This window comes from Procambarus clarkii, chromosome 15 (genome assembly GCF_040958095.1).
Source record: "Procambarus clarkii isolate CNS0578487 chromosome 15, FALCON_Pclarkii_2.0, whole genome shotgun sequence".
In the NCBI taxonomy this organism is placed as follows: domain Eukaryota; kingdom Metazoa; phylum Arthropoda; class Malacostraca; order Decapoda; family Cambaridae; genus Procambarus; species Procambarus clarkii.
The window spans coordinates 36,402,876-36,416,060 of NC_091164.1; the positions used below are offsets into that span (position 1 = coordinate 36,402,876).

Sequence of the window (13,185 nt, forward strand, 5' to 3'; positions counted from 1 at the left end):
TTGTGATCAAGCAGCCTGTGATTCATGTCATGCTGAGATCAGTCTGACGTTATAAGCAGTTATTGTTACTTAAAACTAAAACAAGTAAAATTTTCCGAGTATACATATAACACTATAGTTTTTCTATGACTAATAATAAAAATCTACAAGTGAATGTAAACACAGTCAAGTATAATATTCATGTAGAAAGAGAAAGAAAAAGAGAGAGAAGGAAAGAAAGAGAAAGAAAGAAAGGGAGAAAGAGAAAGAAAAGAAAAAACAGTCATGTATAATATTCATATTAGCACCATGCAATATAACTTAGATTAAGTAAAAAATCTCAGACATTTTTAAATCAAATGAAATATGAGAGCCAGAGAGAGAGACCCAGAGCCAGAGAGAGAGAGCGAGAGCCAGAGAGAGAGCGCCACAGAGCCAGAGAGAGAGAGCGTGAGCCAGAGAGAGAGAGAGCCAGAGAGTGAGAGAGAGAGAGCCAGAGAGAGAGAGAGAGAGAGCCAGAGAGAGAGAGAGAGAGAGCCAGAGAGAGAGAGAGAGAGAGCCAGAGAGAGAGAGAGCCAGAGAGAGAGAGAGAGCCAGAGAGAGAGAGAGAGCCAGAGAGAGCGAGAGCCAGAGAGAGCGAAAGAGCCAGAGAGAGCGAGAGAGCCAGAGAGAGAGAGAGAGCCAGAGAGAGCGAGAGCCAGAGAGAGCGAAAGAGCCAGAGAGAGAGAGACAGAGCCAGAGAGAGAGAGACAGAGCCAGAGAGAGAGAGAGAGAGCCAGAGAGAGCCAGAGAGAGAGAGAGAGAGCCAGAGAGAGAGAGAGAGAGCCAGAGAGAGAGAGAGAGAGCCAGAGAGAGAGAGAGAGAGCCAGAGAGAGAGAGAGCCATAGAGAGAGAGAGCCAGAGAGAGAGAGAGAGGGAGAGAGAGGGAGAGAGAGAGAGAGAGAGAGAGAGAGCCAGAGAGAGAGAGAGAGAGAGCCAGAGAGAGAGAGAGCCAGAGAGAGAGAGAGAGAGAGCCAGAGAGAGAGAGAGAGCCAGAGAGAGAGAGAGAGAGAGCCAGAGAGAGAGAGAGAGAGAGCCAGAGAGAGAGAGAGAGAGCCAGAGAGAGAGAGAGCCAGAGAGAGAGAGAGAGAGAGAGAGAGAGAGAGAGAGAGAGAGAGAGAGAGCCAGAGAGAGAGAGAGAGAGCCAGAGAGAGAGAGAGAGAGAGAGAGCCAGAGAGAGAGAGAGCCAGAGAGAGAGAGAGCCAGAGAGAGAGAGAGAGAGCAAGAGAGCCAGAGAGAGAGAGAGAGACAGACAGAGACAGAAAGACACACACACAACAAAAGAGGAGACAGAACAAAATTAAGGCAAGGAGAGAGAAGACAGAACAGAAACAACAGAGAGAGGAGAGAAATGAGAAATCATTGAAGAGAAGGGGAAGAGAAACACAAGATAAGAAAAAGATACAAGAAAAATATACAAGATAAAAATGACATAAATGAATACCACAAATATAAAAAGTAAAGGAAGAGAGAAGCTAGAAGAGACAGGAAACGAGAGGTGTTAGAAGAGAGGAGGAAAGGAGAGATTAAAGGACAAGAAAAACAGGAGAGAAACGTAAAAGAAATAAAAAAAGGGACATTTGTGAGGAGAGAAAATAAAGAGACCAGAGAAGACCATATATCAAGAGTGTGAGGATAAAGACTTATATATTTTCTTAGTAGACATCCTCTGGCTCTTGTTGCCCCTCTTGTATACGAATTGTACTTGCAAGTTTTCCCTGAAAAGATATTAACAAAATTAATATTTAATTATTTATTTATATAAATTACACACACACAAACATATATATATATATATATATAATATATATATAGACCAGAGACCAATTATATATATATATATATATAATTTCGTAAACCTCACCCTGTAAACATTCATGTTTCTACATGTTAAACAAGCTACGAGGATGAGGGAAGGGGATGTTCCCTCCATGCTGGATATTATATTTACCAGGAAAGAGAAAGATATATTTATCATTCAGTACCTCCCTCCTTTGGTACCTCCCTCCTTTTACCCAAGTGACATGGTCACTTGGGTAAAAGTGACCATGTCTTTTTGGGAATAAAGTATGCAATGCATTATAATCTGGAAGAAAATGAGCTTGAAGCAGTTGAAAAACCTGACTTGTGGAGAGGTCATTATGGGGAACTCAGATATTTCCTTAAGGAATTTGACAAACACTTGCTGTTAGGACATGAAGTAAATGAGATGTATGTCAAGTTTTGTGAAATATATGATAATGGCACAACAAAATTTATACTAAAGCAGAGATGCAGAACTAGGAAAAGGGGAAAAATTGCCCAAACATACAAGCAATACACAGATGCGAGAAACAACAATAGCAGTAAGGAGAGGGGCAGAAAGACTATGACTTTCGGTCATATTCAACAACACAAATATACATACACACACACACATTATTGGAAAAAATTGGAATTGGAATATTGGAAAAAATAATTAAAACTAAATGGGTAGAACACCTGGAGAGAAATGATATAATTTCAGACAGACAGTATGGTTTTCGATTTGGAAGATCCTGTGTATCGAATTTACTCAGTTTCTATGATCGAGCAACAGATATATTACAGGAAAGAGATGGTTGGGTTGACTGCATCTATCTGGACCTAAAAAAGGCATTCGACAGTTCCACATAGAGAGGTTGTTCTGGAAACTGGAAAATATTGGAGGGGTGACAGGTAAGCTTCTAATATGGATGAAAAATTTTCTGACATAGAAAAATGAGGGCAGTAATCAGAGGCAATGTATCGGACTGGAGAAATGTCACAAGTGGAGTACCACAGGGTTCAGTTCTTGCACCAGTGATGTTTATTGTCTACATAAATGATCTACCAGTTGGTATACAGAATTACATGAACATGTTTGCTGATGATGCTAAGATAATAGGAAGGATAAGAAATTTAGATGATTGTCATGCCCTTCAAGAAAACCTGGATAAAATAAGTATATGGAGCACCACTTGGCAAATGGAATTTAATGTTAATAAATGCCATGTTATGGAATGTGGAACAGAAGAACATAGACCCCACACAACCTATACATTATGTGAGAAATCTTTAAAGAATTCTGATAAAGAAAGAGATCTAGGGGTGGTTCTAGATAGAAAACTATCACCTGAGGACCACATAAAGAATATTGTGCGAGGAGCCTATGCTACGCTTTCTAACTTTAGAATTGCGTTTAAATACATGGATGGTGATATACTAAAGAAATTGTTCATGACTTTTGTTACGCCAAAGCTAGAATATGCAGCTGTTGTGTGGTGCCCAACAACAGAAGTTGGCCCATATCTTAAGAAGCACATCAACAAACTGGAAAAGGTGCAAAGACATGCTACTAAGTGGCTCCCAGAACTGAAGGGCAAGAGCTATGAGGAGACGTTAGAGGCATTAAATATGCCAAAACTAAAAGACAGAAGAGGTGATATGATCACTACATACAAAATAGTAACAGGAATTGATAAAATCGACAGGGAAGATTTCCTGAGACCTGGAACTTCAAGAACAGGAGGTCATAGATTGAAACTAGCTTAACACAGATGCTAAAGAAATATAAGAAAATTCACTTTCGCAAATAGAGTGGTAGACGGTTGGAACAAGTTAGGTGAGAAGGTGGTGGAGGCCAAGACTGTCAGTAGTTTCAAAGCGTTATATGACAAAGAGTGCTGGGAAGACGGTCTCATCCTTTAACTACACTTAGGTAATTACACACACACACACACATATTATATATATATATATATATATATATATATATATATATATATATATATATATATATATATATATATATATATGTCGTACCTAGTCGCCAGAACGCACTTTTCAGCCTACTATGCAAGGCCCGATTTGCCTAATAAGCCAAGTTTTCATGAATTAATATATTTTCTCTATTTTTTTTCTTATGAAATGATAAAGCTATCCATTTCATTATGTATGAGGTCAATTCTTTTTTTATTGGAGTTAAAATTAATAGAGATATATGACCGAACCTAACCTATCTTTATAGGTTAGGTTAGGTAGCTGAAAATGTTAGGTTAGGTAGTCGAAAAAACATTAATTCAAGAAAACTTGGCTTATTAGGCAAATCGGGCCTTGCATAGTAGGCTGAGATGTGCGTTCTGGCTACTAGGTACGACACATTATATATATATATATATATATATATATATATATATATATATATATATATATATATATATATATATATATCGGACAATTAGTAAAAAAAAAAAAAAAAAAAAAATTAAATTATTTTACCTTGTACCTAGATCCACCAGGCCTGTTTGGTGCCTGTTTCAGTACTTCAGACATCTGGAAGGTCACATCCTCCTCCTCAACTTGTGGATGTGCGTTGATAGATGATTCTGTAAAATTAAGTTATTTATATAATAATAAATTCAGTATAACAATAATATTCTGTAAAATTAAAAGTAATTTATACATCAATCAGATAAAACTCTCCAGAGATGGTGATACACAACATATAAAGGACAAGTTTCAGAACAAAATATGCATTTAGGAATAAGGTTTTGTACATGTAGGTAGCACATGAGAAAATAAGTGGAAGGTGATCAAGTTTATATTAACATGTTAATGACTTTGTTAAGGCTTTGCAAGAATGAAAAAATATTAATAATATAATATCACCTACCAATTAATTGTACATCATTTATAAGTCAATTATTTGCATTATTATTATTCAATACTAATGATATAAAAATGCATTTTGTAATCTACTATTTATGCAAGTATTAAGCACAGGATCATGAAATAAACTGCAAAATACTGTAATGGATAAACCAATTAATTTTACATTTTCCTATAGCTAAGTCAGTCAGTTCTATTAGCAGCAGAGAACAATTATGCCCAACCTCTATTAAATGAAACAATCTTAAGAGCAAGTGATAGAAATATAATCATTTATGCTTGGGATTATGGAATGGTTCCAAATATGAAAAATATCAAGTTTTTTGGTTAAAATTTTTTAACTTAAAATTTACACTTTTAAGTGAATTTTAAACTTTAAAAAAATTATTAAATTTTTTGGTTACTTACTTAAAATAACATTATATAGTTCTTGTTTTTGTAGAAATGCCAATTTCTTCTTTTGCCCTTCCAGACTGTATAGTGACCACAGGCCGTTTGTTCATATCTTCATTATTCTTCGAACTGTGGTTGCACAATCAGACCCACGTACACTGGTTAAAAGCATCACCTAAAAGCAACAACAAAAATGTAGTACACTGACGAATTTTGAATATATATATATATATATATATATATATATATATATATATATATATATATATATATATATATATATATATATATATATATATATATATATATATATATATATATATATATATATATATATATATATATATATATATATATTAGTTGATTTTATACCCGCATTAGGTCAGGTGATAATACAATGAAGGTGATAATAAAGCCATTCACAACTGCAGGCCTAATAAAAAAAGGAGGTGGCATAGCAATATCTTACAAAGATACCTTCATCTGCAATAGTCTCATTAGTAATAGAGACGACTATTGTGAATATACCTTTGCCAAGTTCTCCAGTAAATCCCTTAAATCCTCCTTGACTATAAGTGCCATCTATAGATTTCCCAATACCGACATAGCTTCATTCTCAGATAACGTAAGGAATCTTATCATAAATAACAATCTCAACAAAAATCAAACCAACTTAGTGGTTTGTAATGGTGAACAAAACATGCAGATACTTATATATAACCTGTGAATAGAGTGTAATAACACCAAAACTATTTGTTTATTGTTTTATGACCATAATAATTGAATCACTAATATGATTCACTAATATATAATCCTAATAATAATCACTAATATATAATCCATTGAGCATGCTGCATCTCTTTCAGTCTCTTTGCAATTTGAACAAGAGGGTTTTTAATTGATCGAACCATATTCTTAAAGTAAAGTAAATGAGATGTATTCCATATTTTACAAAATATACGATGAAGGCACACAAACATTCATACCAAAACTGAAGGACAGGATTTATGAGGAGACATTAGAGGCATTAAATATTCCAAACTAGAAGACAGAAGGAAAAGAGGAGATATGATCACTACGTACAAAACAGTAACAGGAATTGATAAACTTGATAGGGAAGATTTCCCGAGACCTGGAATTTCAAGAACAAGAGGTTATAGATTTAAACGAACTAAACAAAGATGCCGAAGAAATGTAAGACAATTCACTTTTGCAAACAGAATGGTAAACGGTTGGAACATGTTAGGTGAGAAGGTGGTGGAGGCCAAATCCGTCAAAAGTTTCAAAGCATTATATGACAAAGAGTGCTGGGAAAATGGGACACCACGAGTGTAGCTCTCCATCCATCTGATTGATAACCCAAATGAATTTTTCATGGATATGATACCAACATCAAATCATAAATCAGATGTGATCCTATCCCCACTGGATTTTGAAGAAGCCATAGACAGTATGCCTATGCACTCTGCACCAGGCCCTGACTCTTGGAACTCTATATTCATCAAGAACTGTAAAAAACGTTATCGCAGGCCCTTCACATTCTTTGGAGACAAAGCCAAGATACTGGCATTGTCCCTGACATACTAAAAACCGCAGAGATAGCACCGCCCCAAAAAGGAGGAAATAAGGCAGAGGCAAAAAACTACAGACCGATAGCACTAACATCGCACATCATAAAAATCTTTGAGAGAATGCTAAGAAGTAAGATCACAAAATACATGGAATCACAGCATCTCCATAACCCCAGACAACATGGTTTCAGAACAGGGCGCTCTTGCCTATCACAGTTGCTGGACCACTCTGACATGGCACTAGATGCCATGGAAGACAAACAAAACGCTTTGACAAAAAAAAGCCTTTGACAAATGTGACCATTGTGTTATTGCACATAAAATGCGTTCAAAAGGAATTACCGGAAAAATAGGCAGATGGATATACAACTTCCTGACTAATAGAACCCAATGTGTAGTAGTCAACAAAATAAAATCTGGACCATCAACCGTAAAGAGCTCAGTCCCCAAGCGTACTGTGCTTGCTCCAATACTTTTTCTCATCCTCATATCGGACATAGACAAGGACACAACCTATAGTACTTGATCATCCTTTGCAGATGACACTAGAATCTTCACGAGAGTAGGCAACATAGAGAACACGGCAAACCTCCAATCAGATGTAAATCAGGTCTTTCTATGGGCTACAGAAAATAACATGGTGATTAACGAACATAAGTTTCAGCTCATGCGCTACGGAAAAAATAAAAAATATAAAAACGGAAACCACTTACAAAACTCAGTCAAATCATAACATTGAACGGAAAAGCAACGTAAAGGATTTGGGTGTACTGATGTCAGAAGGCCTTACATTTAAAGAACACAATAAAGTAGCCGTCACAACTGCAAGAAAAATGACAGGATAGATAACAAGAACTTTTCACACTAGAGATGCTATACCGATGATGATAGTTTTCAAGACGCTAGTGCTCTCTAGAGTGGAATACTGCTGCATAATGAAAGCCCCTTTCAAAGCTGGAGAAATTACTGACCTATACTTATGCATTTATCTTCGGTTTAACACAACAGGCACCAGACACACGCTAGGCATCATACACACTAGGATAAAACAAACATTAGGCCAGAAGTCAGAAAAGAATTCAAAGAATTTTACTGGAAAGGCTTGCTGTTAGGAAAGGAAGTAATTGAGATGAATTAATGCACAGTATGTCAATTTTGTGAAATATATGATAAAGGAACAAAAACATTTATACCAAAACAAAGATGCAGAACTAGGAAACAGGATTTGTTCAACTGAAATTTCAAGACGGACAGAGACCAAAAGACACAAAAATGGAATCAATATACGAAGAGGCCAAACCCCCAAACATACCAGTAATACAAAGAGAAACAACTACACGGCAGTGAGGAGAGAGGCAGAAAGAAATTTTGAAAAAAAGGAACAAACAAATGTAAAGTAGAACAAATCATATTCTATAAATACAGCAACAACCAATTGCAGGTAAAGGATAATATTCAGAGCTTTTAAATGCATGGATGGCGAAATACTCAAGAAATTGTTCACGACTTTTGTTAGACCAAAGTTGGAATATGCAGCGGTTGTATGGTGCCCATATCTTAAGAAGCACATAAACAAACTGGAAAAGGTGCAAAGACATGCTACTAAGTGGCTCCCAGAACTGAAGGACAAGAACTATGAGGAGAGGTTAGAGGCATTAAATATACCAAATATACTACACAAATATATATACTACACATGCACAATAAACTACCCTACACAGGCTGAGTATGGTGTGTACAATAAATTATTAGCTAAAAGATAAGACTGAGTTTGTATAAATGGGGGTTAAGTCAGAGTGGGAAAATGTAAGTGGAGTGCCTAAAAACCCTGTCCTGGGACCTCTGTAATTCATAATATATACAAATAATTTAGACTCAGGTTTGATCAGCAATATTTGAAAATTTCCAGACGATACAAAAGGGATTTTTTTCTGGATTCAGGATTATTTTTTTATGGCTGAAAACAGGTTTTCAGCAATAAAAGAAATACAGTATTGCTGGAACAACCGTCGACATCTTCAAGAGAAAACCTGAACATCTTCAAGAAGTGAAGATGACCTTGAGAAGAAGTATAGGTTGGGAGAAGTATAGGTTAGGAATTGTCTCCAAAGAATTCTCAAAGAATTACTCGTTATTGCTATCCAAGATAATTAGACGAGCCAAAGCTAAATACTACGAAGATAAATTTACCCAAATAAATAGTACCTTACCTAAAAATATGTATGTACCTTACGTAAATAAACATTTGATTTTGAAGTGCCGGACAAACAAGGCTGTGGTGGATATGTGGGCCTGAGGGGCCTGTCCAAGCAACAGCCTGTTGGACCAAGCTCTCACATGTCAAGCCTGGCCTTGGAAGGGCTTGGTGAGTAGAACAACTACCAGAACCCTATAATGCATGTATCAAGGTGTCCAGGCAGTGAGCACCACATAATGCAGTGCAGTCCTGTAAGAATAAGCACAGTAAGTATGGGCATGGAGGGGGTGCAGCAGTGGCTTGTGAAGGGCTGGAGAGTAAATGGACATGCCCAGGGGTAAAAAGCATTAGGGTAACAGAACATAGCCCATAAAAATAGTAATGACAATGAATGAATAATTATATGAATGCAATAATACTTCATATCTCAATAGGAATACTAAGCAGGATGCAAGACAAGGTACTGGTGGTGATAGTGGTTGGTACAAGTCCTCACATCCCCACAGACACCAGTAACAGCCCTCACCTCCCAACACAGTACCCTTGTAGCGAGTTAATCTTATACTCGCTTCATTATCTTATAGCATAACTAATTAACACTAATTACAGAAGCTACACAGGTGATACTTTGGTGTGAGTTGAGCGCACTGAGCGTCGGTATCGCTACACCCTTGTTCCTTAACAACCCTTTGGACCTTTATTACAGAAAAATAGAATCAATTAATTTAATAAAATATAAAATATAAGTGCTTACTTACGATAATACTATCGGTGGAACACAAAATCTTCTTCTTCTTGATAGTAGGTGCAGTTTGCATGAAGGGTTAGTCCTCGCCATGACTGAACTGACGACAAAATGGCCGATGTGTTGATATGGCGTCAGGTGACGCTGTGACGTCACAGGTGAGGGACGCTTTGCGCATTACTCCCTCGTACTTAAAAAGTACTACAGGTACTTTTTGGTTTTATTTTTGAATATGGCAGAAGTTGGACAGCTTTTCAAATCATTATAAGGGAGTGAGTTCCATAGACTAGGTCCCTTTATTTACATAGAGTGTTTACATAGATTAAGTTTGACTCTGGGGATATCAAAGAGATATTTATGTCTGGTGGGGACGTGGCCATGTGTTCTATTACATCTGTCCAGGAAGAGTTTCAGAACAGGGTTTGCAGTTAGAAAAAGGGCTTTATAAACGTAATTTACACAGGAGAATGTATGGAGTGAATTTGTTTAGCATGTTTAAGGATTTGAACAAGGGAGCTGTGTGTTGTCTGAAGGTAGAGTTATTTATTGTCCTGATAGCAGATTTTTACTGGATGATGATGGGCTTGAGGTAGTTTGCAGAGGTTGAACCCCAAGCACAAACGCCATAAGAATGATAGGGATAGATAAGTGCATAATAGAGTGAGAGGAGAGCAGAGTAGGGTACATAATATCTGATCTTAAACAGTATACCAACTGTTTTAGAAACCTTTTTAGTTATGTGTTGTATATGGGTGCGGAAGTTGAGTCTCTTGTCTAAGTATAGGCTAAGAAACTTTCCATCATTTTTATTGCTAATGTTTACATTATCTATCTGAAGCTGAATTGCATTTGTTGATTTGTTTCCAAATAAGATATAGTAGGTCTTTTCTATGTTTTGTGTGAGGTTTGTTGGTTGACATCCACAAGTAGACTTTTTTTAATTAATTGTTTACAACATTATTTAACAGGAGTGGGTTGGGGTCAGAGTAGATGAGTAGTATCATCAGCCAACAATATAGGTTTAAGTATGTTAGAGACATTAGGGAGATCATTGATGTATATAAGAAACAGGAGGGTCCTAGGATGCTGCTCTGTGGCACCTTTACGGTAATTAAGTGGTAGAGTGGGAGAGGTTATATCATTGATGGCTTCATATTGGTGTCTGTTACTAAGATAGGATCGGATATAGTTTAGGGCAAGGCCACGGATTCCATAATGGTGGAATTTAAGTAAGAGGTAGTTATGGTTAACAGTATCAAAGGCCTTTCTCAGGCCGATGAAGAGTTCAATTGGAAACTCACTTTTGTCAAGGGCTGAGAAGATTAAGTCAAGCAGACTAACAATAGCATCATTGGTACTCTTTTGGGAGCGGAAGCCAAACTGACAGGGACTTAGTATATTGAATTTTACAAGATTGGAGTAGAGCTGTTTGTAAAAAAAAAAAAAATAATTTTGATAATATAGGTAGATTCGATATGGGTCTGTAATTATTTATGTCTGCCGTGTTACCTCCTTTATGAACTGGCGTTACTCTTGCTTTTTTAAGGATATCAGGGAAGGTATGACACTCTAGGGATTTGTTGAACAGCAGTGCTATGGATGGTGCAAGGGCATGGGAGGCACGCCTGTGTACCATCGATGGTATTTCACTAATGTTCCCAGCTTTGGTTTTTAGCGAGTGAATGATGGACACAACATCTGTAGGGCTGACCGGAGAGAGGAGAAGAGAGTTTGGATAGCTGCGTGAAAGATATGTGGTAACATATGTCTGAGTCTCTGGGATTTTTCGGGCAAGGTGAGCACCAAACGATGAAAAGAAGCTATTAAATTCAGTTGCTGTTTCAAGATCTGTTGCAGGTGTATAACCATCCTTGGAGATTTTTATCTTATTATGTGAATGTTGTTTAGCTCCTAGGATGGTAGAGATGGCTCTCCATGTGCTTTTTATGTTGCCTTTTGCTTCTTTGAATCTATTCTCGTAATAGGAACGCTTTGCTCTTATTATACTGGTAAGCACTGATGAATACCTCTTAACTACTTCTTTTCCAACTAGGCCAATCCTAAGTTTTTTTTTCATATTCATGTTTCTTGTCGATTGCTTTAAGTATGCCATTAGTGAGCCAGGGATTATTTAACCTTTTTGCCAGTTACTTGCTTGGTGAGGAGAGGACAATAAGTATTGTAAAGGCTTTAAATTTTGGAAAGAGGCTAGTTAACGAATTATTATCCTGTGTATTGATAAATTTAGATTCCCAGTTTACATTGTGGAGGGCATTTGTGAGATTGCCTATTGCCGCTTCACATTGTAACCTAAAGGTAATTTTCTTGTTACCTGGTGGTGTTATGGCCATGTTCGCTACAAGGAAGGTAGGATAGTGGTCAGTTGTTCTGTCAGTGATTATACTTGATGTAAGAGGAGCTGTTATGTTGGTCCATCAGTGATCCAGGGTAGTCGCAGATGTTTGAGTGACTCGGGTGGGCCTGGTGATTGCGGGGATGAGCATACAGGAATTCATGCTGTTGAGGAAACAGTCTACTTGAGGGTTATTTTGTAGCCCTAGGTCAATATTGAAATCACCTCTGAGAACTATGTGATTTTTGTTGAGATTATTGTTTATGATAAGGTTCCTCAAGTTGTTATTGTATTTGTGTCTAGCTTCAGACACAAGCATGTTACAGTTATGTCTTAAAGAGTTGAGAGCAATTAAGGATGATAAAGAGTCACTTACAACTAATGTATCAAGTTTGGATACTTGTACACATTTCAGTGCAAGGAGCAAGGCAAATAGTTCAGTCTGAAGGGTAGAGGCCCAGTTGTTTATACGGACTCCCCACTCAAAATATAAGTCATATCCTATTGCCAGGACAACTGCACTTCCAGCTGCACCCGTTGGGCGCTGTAGGAAACCTTCAGTGTATATGATTTGAGACAGAGAATGCTCTGTGGACAGAGCATCAATATGGCTTAAGACGTTGAGCTTTGCCTCAAGACAAAGCTGGGACTGATCTCTAATTTGCTCCTTTGACGGAAAGGGAGGGATTAAAATTGAAAAGGGTGTAATTTCCTACAGTGCAGGAAAGTGCTATTGTTGTCTCTCTTGGTACAAATTATAAATCTGATACTTTCTGAGTTCAGTTCCAATTTTATTTATCTATTTGAAACAATGTTTACATTCAATCAAGAAATTCTGGAGGGCTTCTGTGCAAGGGTTAGGATGAGCTAGCCTAAGCATTTTTATACCAATTTGACAGTTATTTTCAGTAACACGATAAACAACGCTCGGAATATTAAGTTCCTTTCTCATATTAAGTATCTTTGTGGTACGAAGGCACCCAAGGATTATCCTCAAGGCTTCGTTCTGCAATTTTTCAAGCCCTCCAAGCTTTCTTTCAGGATGCCTTAAAGTTAGTTTAGTTCATTTATTATGCACCCCATACCCATCTTGTGGGCGGTAGTGGAAAGGGTTGCAGAGGCACATAATGGGCTCAGGGACTGAACCCAACAATTCATTTAGCTAAGCAAGTTACAATCTTGATGAGCTAGTTACAAAATTCAGTATAAGTCGTCACATCAACAATAGGTTCGAGATCGA

The 13,185-nt window shown here is 37.2% G+C and overlaps 1 long non-coding RNA gene across 1 annotated transcript; it reads right to left on the minus strand.

The window, feature by feature from the left end:
- Positions 1-1,154: 1,154 nt before the first annotated feature.
- On the minus strand, positions 1,155-9,708 carry LOC138365129 (uncharacterized). Its single transcript, XR_011228672.1, has 3 exons — positions 9,606-9,708; positions 4,297-4,403; positions 1,155-1,736 (listed from the first exon to the last, which is right to left on the minus strand). It is a non-coding gene; the product is annotated as an uncharacterized lncRNA (long non-coding RNA).
- Positions 9,709-13,185: the final 3,477 nt, after the last annotated feature.